This window comes from Crassostrea angulata, chromosome 6 (genome assembly GCF_025612915.1).
Source record: "Crassostrea angulata isolate pt1a10 chromosome 6, ASM2561291v2, whole genome shotgun sequence".
NCBI lineage: Eukaryota > Metazoa > Mollusca > Bivalvia > Ostreida > Ostreidae > Magallana > Magallana angulata.
The window spans coordinates 60,170,903-60,194,775 of record NC_069116.1 but is presented as its reverse complement, the minus strand read 5'-3'; the positions used below and the strand labels follow the sequence as shown (position 1 = coordinate 60,194,775).

The 23,873-nt window shown below is 32.8% G+C and overlaps 1 long non-coding RNA gene and 7 other non-coding genes across 8 annotated transcripts; 3 read left to right on the top strand and 5 right to left on the bottom strand.

Moving 5' to 3' along the window:
• Positions 1-346: 346 nt before the first annotated feature.
• Positions 347-418, bottom strand: Trnam-cau (transfer RNA methionine (anticodon CAU)). The gene has a single exon. It is a non-coding gene; the product is annotated as a tRNA-Met (tRNA).
• A 408-nt stretch (positions 419-826) lies between these two features.
• Positions 827-898, top strand: Trnam-cau (transfer RNA methionine (anticodon CAU)). Its single transcript has one exon. It is a non-coding gene; the product is annotated as a tRNA-Met (tRNA).
• Positions 899-2,559: 1,661 nt separating this feature from the next.
• Positions 2,560-2,632, bottom strand: Trnav-aac (transfer RNA valine (anticodon AAC)). The gene has a single exon. It is a non-coding gene; the product is annotated as a tRNA-Val (tRNA).
• Positions 2,633-4,897: 2,265 nt separating this feature from the next.
• Positions 4,898-4,969, bottom strand: Trnam-cau (transfer RNA methionine (anticodon CAU)). The gene has a single exon. It is a non-coding gene; the product is annotated as a tRNA-Met (tRNA).
• A 1,007-nt stretch (positions 4,970-5,976) lies between these two features.
• On the top strand, positions 5,977-6,048 carry Trnam-cau (transfer RNA methionine (anticodon CAU)). The gene has a single exon. It is a non-coding gene; the product is annotated as a tRNA-Met (tRNA).
• A 1,762-nt stretch (positions 6,049-7,810) lies between these two features.
• On the top strand, positions 7,811-7,882 carry Trnam-cau (transfer RNA methionine (anticodon CAU)). Its single transcript has one exon. It is a non-coding gene; the product is annotated as a tRNA-Met (tRNA).
• A 7,850-nt stretch (positions 7,883-15,732) lies between these two features.
• LOC128189360 (uncharacterized) lies at positions 15,733-19,152 on the bottom strand. Its single transcript, XR_008244228.1, has 2 exons — positions 19,021-19,152; positions 15,733-16,034 (listed from the first exon to the last, which is right to left on the bottom strand). It is a non-coding gene; the product is annotated as an uncharacterized LOC128189360 (long non-coding RNA).
• Positions 19,153-20,782: 1,630 nt separating this feature from the next.
• Trnav-aac (transfer RNA valine (anticodon AAC)) lies at positions 20,783-20,855 on the bottom strand. Its single transcript has one exon. It is a non-coding gene; the product is annotated as a tRNA-Val (tRNA).
• Between the last annotated feature and the right edge of the window lie 3,018 nt (positions 20,856-23,873).

Here is a 23,873-nt window from a genome sequence, read left to right as displayed (position 1 = left end):
GGTAGTGACCTTGACCTGACCTTTATGCGAAAACAAGGAGGTCAAATTTGATTAAACTATCAGAATCATTTGGTTACTGTGTCAAAATTTCATGAATTTCTTATTATATGAAGTACATGTATGTTTGATAACGAGAAGACTATTATTTTTATTTCAACACTAAAACAAATTTTACCAACATACTAAATCTCTGCAAAATTTCAAATGCATATTTTTACATGTATATCTTAACTTCATATCATTACTGAATTTACATTCAAAGAGATTCCTAACTATTCATTTACTATGTCAAGAACAATGACTGCTGATATACAATATCACTGCATGTTTTGTGCAAAAACATTTTTAGCAGAGCGTGGTTTCGATCCACGGACCTCTGGGTTATGGGCCCAGCACGCTTCCACTGCGCCACTCTGCTTATGGTTAATCAGATCTACATTTCATTGAATAAACATGTACGTGAAACGAACACATGTAATAGTTGTACAGATTGCATCAGATATACACAAACGTTCATTTGACGAACCACAGCCAGATGAGTCGATCATTTTGGCGACATATATAAAATTCTCAGTTTTATGTGTAAAATGTGGGAAATAGTTTGTGAAATGATGGGATAAGAAAAAAACATGAGGACACTTCATTCCTTCGTGATTGTATAATGCACCAGTGAATGTGCAAAAATATCACCAGTTGAAAGATTGTCTAGACTTCTTGCTGTGGTATGTGAAATGAACTTCCATGTTTTCTGATGCAATCAGTTTAATGTATTACACGTACTTGTTTGATATACATGTCTATTTAAATCTAACAATACATAAACATGAGCAGAGTGGCGCAGTGGAAGCGTGCTGGGCCCATAACCCAGAGGTCCGTGGATCGAAACCACGCTCTGCTAGAACATTTTTAACCAGATGCTGTTTATTCGCCAGTTATCGGCCTTGGTTTGATTCATAACGCTGAATCAGCATAGTGCAGAGTCCTCGTATTATCAAAATATACTATCCAGTAACACAGTTTACGATTCTCATCCCAGGTTAGGAAACCTACGAAGGATGTTGAAATATTTATTCGTATCCTATGAAATGATATTACAATATTCCGTTCTATCTGAAAAAAAAACCTGCTATAAGTAATGGATAAATAACGAGAAAGTGTTGAATAGTTTAGAGAAAACATTCTCTCCGAGGGCCGAAGGCCCGAGGAGGGGATGTTTTCTCTAAACTATTCAACACTATCGAGTTATTTATCTTACTAAAAAAAATTCCCCTCAATGGACCTCAGAGAAGCAATGACCCATTCATTTATCCTACTGTGCTGTTATACATGTACAAAAGCACCTAGCTCATTTATAAATCCGACAGTACCATACACAATAGTCTTACCAAACACACCTTCTATTCATGGACGAGTAAACAGGTGCTCATGTTAAAGAAAACCATTCCGCTGTACTGAGCTGACATAGATTTAGATGATGAATTTTTTAACGCAAAGTATAGAAGTCCACAGTTCCGGGAAAGGCACGGATACCGTTTGAATGATATTTTAGACTTGCAATGAGAAAGGAAAAATCAGAATTTTGACGTAAATTAACAGACGATGATTTGTGAAAAAATTTGATAGGAGTCTTACGATGTCATAGTGCGACAATATTCCTTTTATTGTTAAAACTAATGAAAAGGAGTGTTATGGTTCAAGGCTCAAAGAGGAAGTCTAAAAGTGTTTATGGAAGTGATTTAATATGTGATCCCAAGTCTATTAAAATTAAGAAAAAGGAAATACATGTATTTCTGCTTAAATTTCATTCGTGGCTTATCGGATATACATGTATGGATGACAAGATTTTGTTTTATAAATTTGGATTTATGTTGAAATACACGTTTTCAACATTTTGTCATTTTTATTTGTTTGATGCACTGTTGGATATTTGAATATCCAACTGATGGGCGGTTGGATATTAAAAATATCCAACTGCCCATCAGTTGGATATTAATATATCTAACAACTGCTGATTGAATAGTGAAAATAAACGATGACTAAATACAATGGGTGACGTCATAGAAGTTTTTTAATTAACAATAAAACACAAATATGAAAAACAAAAAGTAACGAAACAATACCTTTTTATCATCAGAAAGAAAAGCTTCATATATTCTACCAAGGAATCATAGATACATTAATGATCGAATGTACGTGTATAAGGGGAATTGGGTTAAGAAAATGTTGCTTGTTATTAAAAACTTAAATTTCATACATAATTCAAAATTACCAAATTGTTAAATTTATTAATTATGGACAATTATTCATTATAATAAATGCATAGTCACACTGTATATATGTAACAAAATGCAAAAAATCAAGTGAATGTCAAAACTCTCATCAAAGAGCTTCTTATCAATCAAAATAAACAAAACGTTACTATTTCATATGCCAGAATATGTTGAATACTTTTCTTATTCATTTATCTCAATATCCCTTGAATCATATGTTAAAAATGCATTCTGTTCTGGTGCAAGAGCAAGAAATCAATTTGCGTTTTAAATAAAATTTTTAAAAAGTAGGTTCCAGCGAGGCTCGAACTCGCGACCTTCTGCGTGTTAAGCAGACGTGATAACCACTACACCATGAAACCGATTAGAGTGTTAAGCAGACATGATAACCACTACACCAATGAACCGATTAGACTTCTCAAATTTAATAACAAGGCTGAGAGTTAACTCTTCTAAAAGCATCTTAAATAGCGAACTTGGTTGGAAAACCCTACTATCTCGAAGGGATAAATATGAACTTATTTTATTCTACAAAATAATTAATGGTTTAGCGCCACAATACTTGTTATTTTTAATTCGACCATATTTTCCAACTGAACATGCATAAAATCTTGGGTCTAATGGCAGTTTTTACTGTCTGCAGCTATGTTGGACTACTTCTTATTACTTTATAGCTTTATTCCACCTACAATTAAATTATGGAATAATCTTGATGCTGAAATTAAAAATTGATCAACTTTTTCCCTTTTTAAGTCAAAACTTGAAAAAACGAAATATACCCTAAGCTAACAATCACTTTAGTTTAGGCAATAGGAGAGAAAATGTGATTTTATGTAAATTACAGAATAAAGCTAGTAGTTTGAATGCTCACTTATTCAAGGATTTTGTAATTACAGAGATTCGATTTCATACTGTGGGTCTGAATCGGAAGAAAATTTGCATTTTTTTCTCGAATGTCCAAGATACACTCAGCAGAGGTGAACTTATTAAGCAACTTAATGACGTTAGTGTACATTTTCATATTAACTATATTCTTGATGGTAGTTATGATATTTCATACAACTTAAACTGAAAACCTTTTTCTTATGTTCATATTAATATTAGAGCTTCTAAGCATTTTTGACTCTCTAAAAATACATTGCTTAAACCTATTTAGTTAGTATAACAAATGCCGATCATTCCTTTAAAAGGAATGCTGTATTAGTTTGAGTTTTTTTAATTACAGCAATCTGTTTCGGCTTATCTATTTCTTTGTATACTGTAACATATGCCTAAACAAACACTTTCACAACCAAATTCTGAATCACATAAAAAGTTCTCAGCTTCTCACTATGTATGAAAATGATAAACAACATCAAACTTATTTTTTATTAGAAACATATTTTAAAAGATATCTAGAAATTATTTCTGTTTAAAAAACCGGCCCCTTGGTAAATGTAGCGTCAACAAAGTCTTGGAACAGTAAAAAACACACGTTGTAGTGTTATATTAATAATTAATTATTAGGAAGATATGCCTTAAGGAAGGGGTCTTTTCCGGTTTTCGACTTGATAAACGTAAATTTGATTAACTGTTCGTTAAATCAAAATGAAAGAAAAAAAAAAATAGTATATTTTTCTTTCTTTTTTACTATCATATAACTTGGCAGCGAAATAGTAGTAAATGTTTAGAATATAACAAGGCCTATATTTTTGGCGGAATATTGGTGTAGGAAAATATCACATGTTCTGCAATTCAGAATTGATGTAGATTAATGAGTCTGTTTTAGCATTTTTAAAACATTAACAATAATGTTGGATCTTTTACTAAATAATTAAATATGAACTGATGATATGATACTCGGGTTTCAGAATTTGTTTTTAAAATAAGATTTGCTTATCAAATTACATTTTAATAAGTTTTTAAAGCGCTCATTCAATACATTGATTTGTGTGAAAAAAATCACAAAACTAAGTTTTTCTCTCTTACTAAAAAGGCAATATATAAGCATTTCTGTCAATTTATATCTTTAAATGAAGTCTTAATTATATGTAAAAATCAGAAATATTTTAATATTGGAAGCATAAAAAATAATCAAAATATCTTAAAAATTTAAGAAAATTAGAGGAAATGCGGGCTAAGCCATATCAATTTTAGTTTCAATATTTATTCCAATTTATTAGTATAAGCTGAAAGACATTCTGATATTCTATCATTTCATTGAAAAATAGAATCTTCATATGTTAAACAGATTATTTTATAATCCGGTAAATTGAGGAAAAAGTTAGTGACCTTGACATGACCTTTAAGCAAAAACAAGGAGGTCAAATTTGATTAAACTAACAGAATCATTTGGTTATACAATCTGTTTTACTGTGTCTAAATTTCATGAATTTCTTATTATATGAAGTATGTTTGATAACGAGAAGACTCCTTCGTTATCTTGACTATTATTTTTATTTCAACACTAAAACAAAACAACATACTAAAATCTCTGCAAAATTTCATATGCATATTTTATATTTTACATGTATATCTTAACTTCATATCATTACTGAATTTACATTCAAAGAGATTCCTAATTATTCATTTACTATGACAATAACTGCTGATATACTATCATTGCGTGTTTTGTGCAAAAACACTTTTAGCAGAGCGTGGTTTCGATCCACGGACCTCTGGGTTATGGGCCCAGCACGCTTCCACTGCGCCACTCTGCTTATGGTTAATCAGATCTACATTTCACTGAATAAACATGTACGTGAAACCAACACATGTAATAGTTGTACAGATTGCATCAGATATACACAAACGTTCATTTCACGAACCACAGCCAGATGAGTCGATCATTTTGGCGGCATATATAAAATTCTCAGCTTTATGTGTAAAATGTGGGAAATAGTTTGTGAAATGATGGGATAAGAAAAAAACATAAGGACACTTCATTCCTTCGTGATTGTATAATGCACCAGTGAATGTGCAAAAATATCACCAGTTGATAGTAATCCAAAACTGATTCATCTTGGTAAACGTTTTAGAGTATCGTGAAACAGAACAAATTTAACTTTTCCCTGCAATATTTCAAAATGTAGACAAGCAATAACAAATGCAATATACACAGTGAATATAGTTTGTGCTTTTACATCACAAATCCCCAATTTGTCATTAAATTATAGGTTTCAAAAGCAGGCTTCCACTCAAAAAAACAAAGCATTCATTTTCATTTGTGAAGGCAACAGATGGATTATTATCAAACGAACTTAAGAAAAACGTAAATAATTTACATATGATTTCCCTAGAATGAATATTATTAAACATTTTCTGTATTCAAATGCTGCTTTCAAATCACTCGTTCCATGTTGGCAACATATATACATATCAGTTCTACCTAAATTATTGATTATTATTTAGTTTTGTTGAGAAATGTTTAATTGGATATTATAACCAACAAGTGCATTTTTTGACTTATTATTTCATTCAAAATTAAGGAATTTTTACGGTCAATTAAATTCAACGTTTTGAATACTGATAAAATAAATCATTATTTTCTATATTTTGTCTATACATTGAATAAATTACCCCAATCCACGCTGACCTTTAATAATCGATTCTAGTGGCTGGCGTTTTTTTATAAAGACATTTTTATTTCTGATGCAACCGGTGTAGCTATTACACACGCTCGTTTGACATGAATGACTTTTAAAAAATCTACCACCACTAATATATAAGCAGAGTGGCGCAGTGGAAGCGTGCTGGGCCCATAACCCAGAGGTCCGTGGATCGAAACCACGCTCTGCTAAATTTTTTCTTTCATTATTTGTAAATCAACAGTAATTTTTTTTGGTGTGAATCTAACATGAATTAGCATAGTGAGTATTCTACAAGTATCAGATGTTGCTAGCTATTTTCAGAGTGCCTCTAGATTTTGTGCCGATGAAAGCGGGGGAATCTCACGACACCGAAAAGAATGACGAAGAAAATGTTAAGGTGGTATGGGACACCTCCATAATGTGACGTAGTTTAAACAATACTATTTCAGATTTCAAAAACTCGCTTGTTACATGAAGTCATCGAATAGCATAAGAGTCTCATCAAATCGTTTGGTAGGCAATTGTCTTTTTACTTTCCCACATGAGGAGTATCTTAAGTGTATGTAGATGTAGATATTATATATGTGTTTACAATTCTTGTGAGTAAAAACATGCCTACAGAAAAGTTATATTCATTTCCAAAAACTCCATTTCCAAGAAAGTCAGATAGTATGCGTATCTTCTCATGTACTTTAATTATTCCAACAATCTTAAAGAAAAGCTTAACATCTTTATTGTGATGTAATTATACATATATTAATTTCACAAACCAGTTTGCTAAAAGAGTGGATAATAACATGTATCTTCACACACCTTTGAAATTTCATTTTAGTCCATGTCTTTGTTGGTCTGAATGAATAAAGATAATAAATAAAGAGACATATCAAAGTTTGGGCTTTTTAAAAAGGTTTGGCATTGGAAGGGGGTGCAAAACACTCTTTAATATTTGTACATAACGGTTAATTGACATTTATACTTGAAAACTGGTCTGATGCTTGTGGTACATTTTCCACTTTTAGATGTTAAGATATTAGAAAAAAGCTTGACTTAACATAAAGACTAAAAGATTTTACCTACTGTTTTTCCAAGAAAATCACTTTCTTAATAAACCAAGAAGGTCCCAATTGCATAGAGGCGTAACAAGCAATAGATAAAATTCTAACAATTTGGTATATGTGATGTTTAAAAAAGAGATACGTTTTCCAAACTGTAGTTAAGGGTCTGAATGTAATACACGTCGGGGAGGTGGGGGTCGTTTTCCCACGTGTAGATTTGATATGTGCCAAAAGTTTGTCACGGATATAATAAACTATATATTACTATATATTTCAGCTTAAATTCCAGAAATGTTACATCGTTAAGAAGTTTCAGAAGAGGTATTGCATTCAATGATGCAAAATCTTCATAGTTTTATTCATTTATTTATATTTATTTTTTTCTTATCTATTTTTTGTTTGTTATGTTTCTGATGTTAACATACTACTTTGAATTTTCTAAACTAATTTTTTAAATAATATTAACAGTCAAGATTAAGATATCTTTACCTGGTATGCTGTTCAAAATTTCCTTACTTTCAATGTTAAATACAAAGAGATTATCATTTGTATCATTCTCTCTCCGTAAACAGCATATATTTCAGTCGTGATTGAAACTGTCTAACTTATGTGATAACGTTATTGTAGACATTTCCTCACACACTATTACACGTAGGTATACAGAAATGTATTTCATTTTACAAAAAAATCAGCATATGCAAAAACACTCTATAAAACTTCAATTGTACATAATGATGTTGATACTTGAAAACTGTTCTGATGTCTTTGGTACAATGTACATTTCTCACTTTTAGATTTTAAAATATTAAAACAAAATGACCCTACTTAACTGTGGTGTGTGAAATGTCTGATGCAATCTGTTATGCGTACGCATTTGACATGAATGTTCATTCAAATCTAGCGCTGTTTATATACAAGCAGAGTGGCGCAGTGGAAGCGTGCTGGGCCCATAACCCAGAGGTCCGTGGATCGAAACCACGCTCTGCTAATATTCTTTTTGACATCCAAAATGTCGATGTTATACATAAATCTTCAAACAAAGCTAAATCAGCACAGTATATTTACAAGTTTATGCCAATAAACGTTTTCCGTTAGAAGGCCAGGCATTTACTCAGCACCAAAAAGAATGGAAAGGAAAAGGATTATCAACTTAATTGATAGAATTAAACATGAGAAATTTAACTCTTTTAAATATTTCTGTAGTTTTCTCAAGAACACAAATTTCATATTTCAATAATTAATGTATTATAATAACTTTACATTAACGAATAGTATTATAAAAGAAGTTCACTTTACACTAAAGTTTTATCTTTGATATGGTAAATTTAAATTATCCACTGTATAAAACATTAACAAGCGGTATATTCACTATATTCGCTCTGCTAGAACATTTTTAACCAGATGCTATTTATCCGCCAGTTATCGGCCTTGGTTTGATTCATAACGTTGAATCAGCACAGTACAGACTCCTCGTATTATCAAAATATACTATCCAGTAACACAGCATACGATTCTCATTCCAGGTTATGAAACCTACGAAGGATGTTGATATATTTATTCGTATCCTCTGAAATGATATTACAATATTCCGTTTGATCTGGAAAAAGTGCTATAATTAACAATAAAACACAAATATGAAAAACAACTAGAGCAGAGCTCGTGGCAAAGCCCCGAGTAGGTCTTCCGTTGTTGCTGCGAGTTGAAAATATATGTTATATGGTGTCAAACGATTATAATGACTATACTTTCAGTTCTGCTTTTGTTATAAAAACGTGTTGTGATTGAAAGCCTGTATATAAAACGTGTTTTGAAAAAAGAAAGGAAGAAAATATTTTAGGAAAACTATTTGTCGAGCAGAGTTTATGTAATCGTTTCAAACATTCTTTAAAAATTGAGATGTTTAATGGCGAGTTAAATTTTCAAAGGGTAGCAAGCATTGTTATAAACAGTATGTACTCGTGATTCATGTCAGGAAGTGTATTTCTTTTTTAAACTAAACCCGCCTACAAAACACGTAAACTTTTCTCAAAGATAACTTCTATATTAAAATATTTCTAAATTTTTTGAAGACTATGTGCAAGTTTAGAATTGCGTGCTGACAAAATTTACAGAACCTAAAACGTACTACTACATCAAAAAAGCGTGCGCCCTACGTGCGAGAAACGTTTCGTGTAAACCTTTTAGAGTTTCATGTAAACCGTTTAGCGTTTCGGGCAAAGCGTGCGAGAACCGTGTGAAATGTTCATCAGATTTCATTCGGAACTCTCTGACAAGTTCATTGTTTCAAAATGGCGCCCGTGTTTTACATTACTTTAACAAAATTGAACGAATTTTTAACAAACAAAAGAAAGGTATATGTATTAAAAGACGACTAGTTACAGAGTAAATGTATATTTAACGTTTTCATGCGATGTTTCAGTACTGAAACAATATTAAAATTCGCTATACATAAAAAATATTAAATACAGTTAGTGAAACATGATTTCTATTGGAACAAACCTAAATCAACTTTAACTTGCACGATCATGTTTTGATAGGCATGTATTTTTATTATTTATTTACATCGATAACTCCTACTGATAACTCTTACTGAGACCATTCGGCTGTGTACAAACAGCACACATAACCTCGGACATCGGGTGAGACCTGCACCTGGCTGAACCTGTCAATCAAACTCTGTGTATTTGTTTTCATTGGATGGTCAGGCGTCTCTCTTTTGTCAAAAGCCAATGGAAAATTAATGACTTCAAGGTAATCGGAATCAGTATTTGATGAAGCACACAATTTAAATGATAGAAAATTTATTAATCATTTGAACAAAATTAAATGTAAACATAGAGAGGAAATAAAAAAAAATTATTATTATGGGAATCTATACGCATGGTACTCAATTCAAATAGATTATATTATGATTTTATTATTTTATGTAGTAAAATCACCCTTCCAACTGTTACTCAATTACATAACAATTGATGACCTGGGGCTATAAATGTTCTGAGCTGTATGCGCTGAAGCGACACAAGATTCTCGGTCGCATGCGGCAATTGAATCAACACAGACTGGCCGAATAAACAAAGGGGTGGGAAAGTGAAACAAATTGTTACACATAAGAAGAATCCACCAAAAATGATTTTCGACAGATCTTATTATCTTTTCTCCAATTAAAAAAAAATCCAGCGCGAGCACCTGTCAGCGGGGCGGGAGGAAAGGGGGGGGGGGGGGCAGCAATGAGTTCGCTTCCACAATGAAACTACAGAAGTGATTAATATGTGATCGATAGAATCTAATCTAAAGTTGTTTAAACTCATGTGAATATTTTTTAAAATAATAATCGAATGCCTCAATTCAGGGCATTCCTTTATCGTGCTAGCCCCTACCGCAAACATGGAACTTTGATTATAATTTGATTTCATGTTTAAACTACCTTGTACGCTATCGTATAAATCAATGCTTAATCAACTGTACAAGTAAAATCAATTTATATTTTCGTCTTAAACCAATATAATAGTTGAAAACATAATAAAATATAGTTGTGTCCGTGCAAAATATGAAACATAAACACGTCATAAGGTACATGTAGAAGAATACGAACCGACGGCGGATCACTTATCCACTCGCGCCGGATCTCCTCAGCCATGTGCGAGGGATGATCATCATTTAAAGGTTTAATATTTGAAGGGGGGTGTTGATTTAAAACATTAATTGAACAGTTTTTAAAGTACTTTAATTACCTGAACAAACGAACCATTAGTTTATGTCTAACGATTTTTCCGATTTGGAGTAATATCGTTCATTAATATTCATTTACACTCAAATATTTAATTAAATATATATACAATTAGGACAAACTTTTATAACATAAAATTAAAACAGTTCTTGTATATACGGCTATATTAACTCAAACACGTTCATATGCATGTAAGTGTAAGTCGCGGTGTGCGAATCTTGTGTATTAAATAACCGCTTACCGCTAGGTAATGCAGCCGTGGCTGATCTCCTCGGCCGTGGACGAAGAATAGATTACGTAAAGGTACAACGCACAGAAACGCACAGCTCAGAACCAAGGAAGATTTGAAAAGTTTGCAGTATAATGACCTTCCTCTATCAAATAGAAGTTATATATTTTAAACTTAAACCCCACAATTGATCTATGTCTATTATTGCTTTAGAGAATGAAATTGCTTTTATTAATTAAATGAACTATTTCTTACTTGACATCCACTCGTTTAATCCACAAAAGATTTTGTGTAATCAAAACTAAAACAATTCTTAAGTTCGCGGCTAAATAAACTTATATTTGAGAGACGCAACTCTCGTGTATTAGATAACCGCTGACCGCTAGGTAGTCCAGCCGCGAGCATGGTAACCGATTTTCTCGGCCGCGGACAAGGGAGAGCTTACGTAATGGTACACACACACATGCAGCTCTGTTTCAAGGTAGATTTTAAATGCATGGAGTTAATAACTAAAATGTAATGCACAGAGTTTTTTAATTCCAAATTTTGTGGTTTACTAGAAAAGAAAAAGAATGTTTTGTTTTCCAATTGCCGTTTTTAATGATTGTGCACTATAAGAACTTAACAACAATGACTTTAACTCCTAAAGGAAAAGCTTATACTCCAACAACAACAAAAAATCTTATGAATTAATGCCTCCTGTATAAACCAGCATACTTTCTGCGGCAACTTTATGCCAGTTGTACGCACAAAGACTTTCGTTAACTTGTCAAATGAAAACAGGTACATGTCAACATGTAAAGCTTTTTACACTCATACTACACAAATCACTTACAAAATAACATTGTTACGACCTTTATGAGATCCCAACAAGCAACTTTTCCTGCGACAGCCATATTAAAATCCTAACCGTTTTTGAGTTATTAAGCAAAAACTTTTAGAGGCTATTGGCCCTTAATTTAAGGGGCCAGCCCTTTTTATTGGTTTTAAATGAAAGCCCTTGATATTCTGCACAACTTTTATTCTACATGTCTTTACAAAATATTTTTCGTTAAAAAGATATAAAGGAAAATATGTCTAAATTTTTGCACTTTTTGGAATCCTGTTTTTTGACCTCCTACCTTTTCCTAAATAAAAAACGTAATCTAAAAACAAAAACTAATGTGCACCACTACAATGTCTCTGCTATTCAAATTCGTTAGATTCCCATTCCCTGCTATCATAGTCTCGGAGCCTTTGTCTGGAAACCAAAGGCCCTAAAAAAATTTAAAAGGGGAATAACTCGTTACCGGAAAGGGAATTCTAACTTTTATGAATTGATGAAGATAGTGTTTTGTAAAGTCCATTAGCCCTGAAAATTTGAGCAAAAACCGTTCAGAAATGAGCACGATATGAAGCCTCAAAGTTCGCGTCTAGGAAGAAAAAAAAAAAACTAGAGCAAAGCTCGTTGCAAAGCAACGAGTGGGTTTTCCGCTGATGTCGAAAGTAATGCTAGAAGTACCTCTAAGAAGCAGTGTTCTTAATCTAATGACAAAAGTAACTTAAGTCCAAAAAAGATTTTAAAAATCGAATGATTCTTGGTATGACTTAACAAAATCCAAATGGTTTTAAGTACAAATTAACAAAAAACATAACCATTTCAAGACCGAGTTAACAAAAAAATCAGAATGTGTTTAAGTACGACTTAACAAATTTGACTTCATTTTAGGTAAAAGTTAACTTTATCTGGAACTAACATCTAATTTCTTGACCCAGAATGCAAAATTAAAATTTCCGTAAAAAATCAATTTGTTTAAAACATAATTCCGAGCAACATTTCCTCTACACTGCTTTTCAAAGGGTTGACCTTTCGTACTATGCGCTTGTTGCATCATCAATTGTCAGAAACTTATCGATGTATAGTTTACTTAATTTTATTATTCCTCTGTGAATATTTTTATTTAAAATTACTATGAACCAGACAACATTGAAATGGTGAACATTTCAAAGGGCCCCGCTGGTGTTATTTTAGAGAATTTTGCTTTGACCTTGACCTATAACTTGAAATTATTCCAGCTGGCATAGAACTTCTAATTCAATTTCATTGCCCCTAACATATAGGCATTTTTGTTCAATCTGACCAAGATTAAGCATATCCGGGAAATATTCTACTGTCTAAAACTAATTTTATTAAGATCTGCTATGACCTTCACATTGACATGGTTCAAGGTCACTGCACGCCATTAACCAATAAGCTCTGTTTAGGCAAAATATTAGCCAATTAGGGGCTAAAAGGAGAGTATATATATGCTCTTAAAATATGGATTTTTGTGTGATCTGATATGACTTTGACACTTGATCTACAAATATCATTAGAGGTCATTGCATATCCTTTGATCAAAGGCATCATGTGGGTGAAGTATGAGCCTGATTGGAGCAAAGGGAGAGAAGATGTACTCCAGACAAGGATTTTTTAAATATAATTCTGCTATGACCTTCACAGTTTACCTTGAAAATAGGTTCAAGGTCACTACACACCCTTTACTCAAAAGCTCTGCTTATGTGAAGTCTGAGCCCTATAGGGGTTAGTAGAAAGTATATATGTTCTGAAAAAAGGATTTTTGCATGATCCGATATGATATTTCACCCTTTACCTAGAAATTTCATGCAAGGTCACTGCACATCGATTAACAATAGAGACAGTCTGTGAGTATTAGCCAGATTGGACCAAAGGGAGAGAAGATATGTCCCAGACAAGGATTTTATATATGTAATTCTACTATGACCTTAACCTTATACCTAACAACATGGTTCAAGGTCACTGCACATCCTTAACCCAAAGGAACCCTGTGGATGAGGTATGAGCCAGATTGGGCCAAGGGGAGAGAAGCTATGCTCCGGTCAAGCGATCTCGGATGGACAGACGGACAAACTGATCACTAGAAGGCGCCCACACAAACTTGCTTTCTATCTAATTTGAAATAGTATCCATGGTATCTGCCCATGGTGAATAGTCATCAAAACCATTCATCAGCAGAATTTGATTTCCCTCCTTTTTAAACTCGGAACACCTCTGACCTAATCAGATCACCGCATTAAATACAAAGTTTGATAACTCTAATTTGTTTATCATCAAGAAATTCTGCATCGCTGACAAATAAAGTTTTCTTCGGTACAATAATATACCAATTAACTGACTATCTGGACAATAGCAAGTTTATTGTCCCACCCCACAGCAACTATTTCCCTTGGCTTTGCCTCATGAAATAGTTGCTGTCTTGAGGGACAATAAACTTGCTATTGTCCTCATACCCAGTAGATACTAAATAGGCATATAATATCCCATCCACCTCCATTTCATGTTATATAACCTCCAGTTTGTAACCTTCAATTTCACTGTGTAAAGGCAACACAACAGTCAAAGCCGCAAGTTTCACAATTTATTACTGCTTCTCATGTACTTAAAATTAGGGGCCTTAATATTGCTTAGGCCTAAAAAAAAAAAGTTGTGTGTTTCGGGTAACCCGACCTAACCTACAAAAATGGCCCGATCCTCCCATTTTTAGATGCCTGATTTTATCCGACTGTGAATTTTATCTTATTTCCAATAAAAAATACGTTTTTAAATATGAAACAAACAAACATTCTTAGGATTCAGGCAAAAAAAATAGATAAAATAAAAAAAAATCCCCACCTACCTAACCTAATTTTTTCATTAGTGTTACCCTAAACACACTATTTTTTTTTAGGCCTTACCAATTCCAACAAGAGACATCCCATTAACTATTGATAAACATTAAAATTCATTTCATGAATCTACGCAACACTGGTAAATCTTCAAGTACAGTCACTATCAATTTTACAAAAATATTGACGGTTCTTTATCCGAAACTATTCCTTGTACATGTACCTTTAACTGCAATTAGTACACTAACATTTTATGAAAAGACGGTTTGTCTTAGAATAAGAAAGCTAATGCAATTCTGAGAAAAAGAATACCACATATTGCAAATTCCATTGAGGTTTAATAAAAATATGGCCATTTAAGTGAACCCCCCATTTCCAATTTCCATTAGTAAACACAGATTTACAGGGTTCTCCATAGTAAAACATCTTTACCTGACCTTTTAGAGGTCAATTGTTGTTCAACCACCTTTGAAAAGAAACCTTATTCAATACAACATGCATCTACATTATATAATCATGATAAAAGCTTCACATCACTTAGAAATATCCTTACATGTATACCCCCCCCCCCCCCCATCTTTTGATTTTCATAAAAAGTCATGGTTAAAAATGTTTTACCTAATTTTATGAAACTTATGGCAATTTCCTTGAGTCATATCTCACACATATTTGAAAACAATCATCGATGATTCTAAAATTTGATCCTAATTATTTGTTTATTTTATGATTTACACCATTTTAATTAACAAATAGACAGCTGTCCTGCTTGTGATTTCTTGTTTTTATGAAAAAAAGTAAGCTAACAATCATATTTAGTGAATATCTAATCTATTTTGATTTCTAGTCTCCTTCTAACCATGCTAAAACAGTAAGATACAACCTACAAGTTAGATATCTGCCTTAAATTAAAATAAAATTCAAACACCCAGGTAGGTGGAGACAGAGTTGATTTCCATGAAAAATGTTTAAAATTTGACATGTTTTTTTCCTTTTTTTATGCATATATACCTTAGAAAGGTAGAAATAGGTTGTTTCTTGTTCATTTCAAAAGTAATTATCATAGCAGATGTTATTTCAAAGTCAAATGTACATTTACATATCCTAAATGTAATCTTAATGCAGACAATTGGATGGTGTGGGGTGGGGGGGGGGGGGGGGGGGTTCAATTATGTAAACACATCTAAATACCTTTATAAAATAAAAAATAAAGGAAACATAATTGCATACTTTTATTGAAAAACAAATTTTCACAACAATTATGAATTTCTTTAAATAGCCTTAATTTTGTTTTTCATAATTTCTTATCAAACACAAACCACAACATGGGATGATGCTTTCATAAAGTTCCATTATTGTTCATGCATTATCCGATTTAATTTGAATTACCGGTAAAAAGTCTGTAGAACACAAGGAATATGCATGTGGATAGAGGTGACAGGTTAATCTCAAGAGTTGACCCACAAGAATCAACAGGTAAAAGCAATGTGGTGCCATGTCGGAACAAGAGTTCGTTTTGAGCTGAAATAAAAAAAAAAATAATTAGCTGTTTTTACATACATGTACTAGTAATAGCTGTGTTTACATTAACATATGCATATTATTTCTGGAAAAAATACACTGACCATGCAGTGTAATAAGTATTACATATCCCAATACATGACATAACATTTAGGCAGTACAGGATCAAAAATTTGCATATCAAGTCATAATATAATATTAAAAAAAATTCTTAGGTATAGACACTTATTAGATTGAGAGAGAGTTTGAGAGAGAGAGAGAGCTGAGTTTATTTCTTGTAGTGCAACAGTCAAGCATTTCAATTCGAAAATTACAAAGGAATATTACCCATCTGAACAGCGTCAAAGTACATGTATTTCCTTCTGGTATACCATGTTTTATCAATTCTACCGGGTTTTTATTTTGCAAATAAATTTGGCGAGGGTTTTGGTTTCTTTTCTTTTAAATTACATTTTTTTAAAACAATACTATGTGTAATAAGCATAAAACATGTATGAGTAAACTTAATGAAGAATTTTTAATAGATTATTTTTCACAGAATGTGTTACATTACATGTATGTCAATCTTTATAAAAGTAGCGTATATTTCGTGCGTCATAAATTGGAAGTTTTAGTAAATATCATTTACTTGCATGGTAGATATATATGTCTAACCCAAATTTTCTTCATAAAGCTACAGCTGTATGTACCACATAATCATATGTTTTGTCACAAGTATACATTTATAAAAAATACCCAAATTCCAACAGTTGAAAGTAACTCGATGAATTTTTCATTCTCTGATAAGTTCATTGTGTTTTGTGCGTGCATATATTATAAGTCTGCTGCAACAGCAGCCAATCAGCGGTAAGCTGAATCCACTAATAAGAAAGTTTGTGGTTTAGGAGCGGGTAAAATTGTTTATGCATAATGTAGCTGACACTGACTTGAATAGATCTGATATATATGTACAAGATGGGAGAAATAATGACAGAACAGACTGGGATTCGAACCTTGCCCTCTGAATCTCTAGTCAAGTGCTCTACCAACTGAGCTACATGTATCTGGCACCGGTATTCAAACCAGTCTGACCGTCACATCCCCCCCCCCTTTAAATGATCTTCACCCTCAAAGATCACCCCTGGCTCTTCCCCTGGCAGGAGTTAACCTGTCAGTTCCAGAGGTTGGTTACAACACCAATATTGTATAGGGATGGAACGATCCACCGATGCACCACGGTATTTATTTTGACGATATTTGGATTGTTACATTTACCATTAATACGTTACGATACCTATGCGGACTTTTTTTTATTTTCCAAAAATATCTGAGCTTCATATATCGGCTATTTTTAGTCTGCGCGCCTAATATGAAAGTACAAAGATGGCGGAAAACCTCGTAAAGTTGTCAAACCTGTTAGGAAGCTAAATCTGGAGTGTCGACAACTTTTGGATTACTTGTTAATGAAAAAATAGTGTATATGAGACTTAAGTAATTTGTAAATTGTGCAACGCTCATTTTAAATATATCAAAATAACTTTGGACATGCGGTAATACATCGACAGATTGAATAAATTTTTAACCCTTATTCATGTTTTCATTTAGTTGCAATGTATCGTGATATGTATCGTATCGCATCTCATGTATAGTGATATGTACCGAATCGGCTAAGTACAGAAACGTCCAAGCCTTAATATTGTAACAGGATGGGAGAAATAATGAAGGACCAAACCAGGAATTAAACCTGGTCCCCCTGAATCTCTAGTCAGGTGCTCTACCAACTGAACACTGGTATTTAAACCGGTCTGACCGTCACATATATAAAAAGTTATTTTAAACAATGGTGTTCAATAAAAAATAACACTTGCAACCTTCAGTTTTTGTCTGTAATTAATCAATATTGGCTTGCGATCAGTTATCGTTGAGTACCATTTTTCATCAGTGCATTGTTACGTCATTTTATCAACACATAAAATTATATACGAAAATATGATGTAACATTGCACCAGCGAGAAATGGTCCTTGACAAGAACTGCTGGCATGCCAGTACTGCCAGTAGTCAGATTAAAAAAGAGAATATAAATGAAAAATTACATTTTAAACATTAACAAGGACAATTCAAGTACATATCAAAACTGCTAAACAAGAAAAATTATGTGAACTGGTAGAGTGGTACGCATAGTTCTAACTTGTAAACTACATGTACAAGTACATGTACCGGTTACCCGTTGGTCTGCTAAACCTCTCTAATGATACATTGATCGGCATCATAAAAATATTAAAGACTTTTTAGTCATGTTTTAACTCTGAAGTCTGAAGTACGTATACAATTTTATTTACTTGATGTTACATGTATGTCTACAGGGTATTTATGTCTACATTTGGAGTCTTCCGCACAAGAATATGATCATATGTTTCTAATTAGACCCTGCTTTGAATTTTGAGTTGAAAATTCACAATCTAATTTTTTTTTAAATAGATAAATTTGGTCATCCTTTCCAGTCACCAATGAACCTCGAGCAAGTCTAAACATCCAGTAAACAATGTAAAAATTACACGTTAGTAAACAAACACCCACACCATAACAAAACATCTAACTCTGTAATTCTTTTAAAATTCTTAACCCAGCAGATGTTTAATCATCAAGATATATTTGTAAATTCATACGCGATGGACATATCATAAGAAAATCTATGTACAGTACCAACTACATGTATATTTGTATACTGTATGTATGACTTTCGCCACATGTGGATTTTGTCAATAAATTGAATTGTAATTTACACAAAATTCTGGTAAAAAGGAGAAAAAAACAAGTGAAAGGTACAACATTTGGGATTCAATTCTGTTAAAAGGATTTATATTGTCTGGACTAGAAAAATAACATACATCAGTGACAGTGTGCACGTACTTACATGTACATCTATAGACTAAATGTTAACCAGTTAACATGCTGACATTTTAACCACTATAGACAAGAAACTTTAAAAGGAATAAAAAGCCTCACCTTCTTCAGTAACATCCACATAGATCACACACTTTAATGTCCATCTTTTCCCCTTTATTACTCGTAGCTTATCAACGGCTGATCAATGGAAACATAAACATCCGTCGACATGGTCGACAGAAGTGTGGCTGTCAGAATTGGGTCCTCGTAAACGATTCACACGAGAATATATCCCTCCTTATACAAATATGTAGTATTGTTCCCTGTGCATGTTCATCTGTTTCACAGTAACTTGAAAATGCATGTGTAAACCGAAAAATGCACAACTTATCTTCTGCATTACGCTCTCTCTTTTCTACAATATGCCGTTCGTTACTGTTTACATTCGCGGGTCCGCGACAAACATTGCAAACATTTGTTCTGCGTGGCCGATTAGAACGTGTTAAAAAAGTAGTTGAATTCATAAATGATATAGCCTAGATGAAAAAAAAATGAAATTGAATTACAACAATTTATCTAAGACGCAACACAATGTAATGCAGTAAATGCCTGGGCCTTAAAACGGCATTTGTTCGCTTGTGTGTCTATGTAGACAAATTAACTCGTTCATGTACGATTCACACATATTTGTTTTATGAAATTTGAAAAAAATAGGGCACAGAACTTTTTAAATTTGATACCAAATGACATTATTTAATATATTAACAATAACTGAATTAATTTTTTTTTCATAAAATGATAACGATTTTTGCTATCAGAAAAATACGTGTATGAGCTGCTGACCCCTAATTATAGGGGCCAGCCCTTTTTTCGTAATTTTAAATGAAAGCTCTCGTTATTCTTAACAACTTTTGTTCTATATGTATTAACAAATTATTTTTAGTTTAAAGGTTATTATACAAAAAGCAACAAAATTTCAGTCCCCCCAAAACCTTAAACTTTACCGGCAAATAGCTTAAAAACTAAAAAACATTTTGCCAAAATTTTCATGCCAGCAAAACTATAAAATGTTACCAACAATTCTGCTAAATTTCATGCAACTATCTTTTGTAGTTCCCGAGATCAACTCTGGACAAAAGACCCCCCAATTTTCAATTAAAGGGCAATAACTCATAACCGGAAGTGAATTTTAAAAATTTGAAAAAAACGTCCCTAGATATTAACATTGTCTACATACCCTGAAAGTTTCATAACAATCAGACAACAAATGTACGAGAAATGGCCTACACAAAATTTGCGGATAAAAAAAAAAAATAATAATAAGAAACAGTAGAATAACAGAAGGGTTTTCCGTTGAAAAACGGAAAACCCTAAAAAGAAAAATAAGAATAATCTTAACCAGCACAATAATAGAAAGGTCTTCCGTTAGAAACGGAAGACCTTAACAAGTTAAGAAACAAAATCTTTTTATTAGCTTCATATATTCTACCAAGGAATCATATATATACATTAATGATCGAATGTACTAGTATAGGGGAAGGTGGGGGTTAAGAAAATATTGCTTTTTATTAAAAACTTAAATTTCATGCATAATTAAAAAAAATCATTAAATCTGGACAATTATTCATTATAATAAATGCATAGTCACGCTGTATATATGTAACAAAATGCGAAAAACCAAGTGAATGTCAAAACTCTTATCAAAGAGCTAATTATCAGTCAAAATAAACAAAACGTTACTATTTCATATGCCAGAATATGTTGAATACTTTTCTTATTCATTTATCTAAATATCCCTTGAATCATATGTTAAAAATACATTCTGTTCTGGTGCAAGAGCAAGAAATCAATTTGTGTTTTAAATAAAAACCTTTAAAAAACTAGGTTCCAGCGAGGCTCGAACTCGCGACCTTCTGCGTGTTAAGCAGACGTGATAACCACTACACCATGGAACCGATGAAACTCTCCGTGTTTAATAACAACCTAACATATGACTGCATTAGTACAAGTATCTACATGTAACCCACCCCCCACCCCCCACCCCCCCCCCCCGATAAGAAATGAGGAATAGTCAATGAGCTCAGCTTCTCAAAAGGTTTTATCTTATAGGCGTAGTACCCCGTGGTTTGAAAGAATCTTCAATACACAGATATCAACAGTCTCTATCAATTTGTACTCTTCCTCAAGTATTTAAGAGAAGGGAAAGAATGGGTGGGGGTGTAAATAAAAAAAAAAGAAATCGATGCTTAAAATAATGGCAGCGGGCAGCTCCTGAGCAGAAGTCAAGGATAATAAAGGTCATTTATCGTGTCATTTAATTTCTCAGTTTAAATGTTCGATACTGTGTAAATCATTATTTATTTATCAAAATCAAATAAAGACAAAAACACAGTTGATCATGAGAACTTGAAGAAAAAATGGATTGATCAACTTTTTTAAAATTAAAATTCTAAAGTCTTACTGAATCATATGTGCACCCATATTACATGTACTAATATGGGCATTACATGGTCAGTTTATTACCCCCAGTAACCCGGTTTTTATCGCAGAAGATTTGATATTTTTCAAAGTTTTCAAAGAACATGAGTGATTTTAGATTTCTACATTTTTTTATATTGACTGAATTTAGCTTTTTTTATCATTCAATACTATACAAATATTGACTGGGGTTGAGGGCAACATTGATTATATTAGCCCCCGAGGGACGAAATATTGCCCGACGCGAAGCGGAGGGCAATATTTTCGTCCCAAGGGGGCTAATATAATCAATGTTGCCCGAAAACACAGTCAACATTTGTTTTGTTATATGAAGAAACAAACCAAAATTTAAGAAATTAATTGAAAACAGATCGCCGTAATTTTCTCAGCTCAACAAAGAATTCACGAAATCAATTTTGTGCAAAGTTCATTTCCAAAATATCCTCAGCATCAAACGGTCACTTGTGATATTCCGCCGACCGTAAGAATTATCAGACAGGTGTTCTACCTGATTTTGCTTCACAGTAATTCGCAAATCCTTATATCCGTTATGATAGCAAACCGTTGCATTGCGCGTTCGTTGTTTACTTGCCTTGACTGACTGTCTATTATGACGTCACCTTGTTTTGGAGTCGCGAAGAATTATTTACGTCACCGTTTACGAATCAACAAATCAGAGGCGATTATTTGAAATAGAGGGAATGTTCTCTAGATATTATTCCTAGCCGGTCAATATCTAAAAAATATTGACCGGTCAATATTTTTCGGACGAGCTGATATTACAATTATTGACTACTCGTCTATATAGAGTTATATAGTGAGAATATACTACTGAATATAACAATATACAAATATTGACTGGGGTTGAGGGCAACATTGATTATATTAGCCCCCGAGGGACGAAATATTGCCCGACGCGAAGCGGAGGGCAAAACTTTCGTCCCAAGGGGGCTAATATAATCAATGTTGCCCGAAAACACAGTCAACATTTGTTTTGTTATATGAAGAAACAAACAAAAATTTAAGAAATTAATTGAAAACAGATCGCCGTAATTTTCTCAGCTCAACAAAGAATTCACGAATTCAATTTTGTGCAAAGTTCATTTCCAAAATATCGTCAGCATCAAACGGTCACTTGTGATATTCCGCCGACCGTAAGAATTATCAGACAGGTGTTCTACCTGATTTTACTTCACAGTAATTCGCAAATCCTTATATCCGTTATGATAGCAAACCGTTGCATTGCGCGTTCGTTGTTTACTCGCCTTGACTGACTGTCTATTATGACGTCACATTGTTTTGGAGTCGCGAAGAATTATTTACGTTACCGTTTACGAATCAACAAATCAGAGGCGATTATTTGAAATAGAGGGAATGTTCTCTAGATATTATTCCTAGCCGGTCAATATCTAAAAAATATTGACCGGTCAATATTTTTCGGACGAGCTGATATTACAATTATTGACTATTCGTCTATATAGAGTTATATAGTGAGAATCTAAATATTATTTGATTGCGAACATATATTGATACATACATGAATGCACAGAAGGAATTAGTATTAGATAATTATAAAAAGGATTCGAAAGCAGCTTATGAGACTAAGAAAAATCTGTTTAGAATATACTTTTGTTCTGATTTAAATTCTGCCCAGATTGATATATATGAAATTAATATGTATATACATGTGAAAATAATTATTTATCATAGGTATATATATTCAACACAAATTAAATTGAAAGAAAGAAAAAGTATGAAATACATAAATTTGGAATTTGTTTTCTATTTCAAAATTGAGTATTTTTTCTTCAATTTTGCAATGACGAATAATTTATTTTGTTTTTAATTGGCTACGATTGTGTAATATTTCTTTTATATGTTATCGTTATTATCTAATTATAAGGTCTTTAGGAAAATTCCACACAAACTTCCCGCTTGTTCATTTGATAATTACATTGTGAATCAATTAACACATTCTTCACTCTAAACTTTGTGACCAAGACACTTTTTTCTTGATTAAAGAATACCATACTCACTAAGAAATCAATTTTTCAATATGAAATCATTTTTCAAAAATTAAATAAAATTATTCTTCTTCAGTTGGAAAGGGGCTTGACCTGATACGGCCACAAGTTCTAGTAGACTTCCAAATAAAACACAAGTCAGGCCTGATGTCCGCGGGGTGGACCAGACATCGTATACCCGCTGGGTGGGCATGTTTTTAAGTCCACTGCATTTCCACCCCCAGCGGTACCGACAATTGACTTATCAACAGTCCAGTGATTCAGAGAAAATTACACCAATTAATTTGTTATTCTATACAAGACCCAAATCGTAGGCCCACTGTTGGTACATTTGATATCATTATACATTATAATAGAAAATAACATAATCAACACTAATAGGTGGTAAGTAACGGTGGCATGTGTAAAGTCTAGAACCCCCAGGGCAAGTTGACATTCCGGATCGTATTGTCATTAGCGGATAGCGGGAAT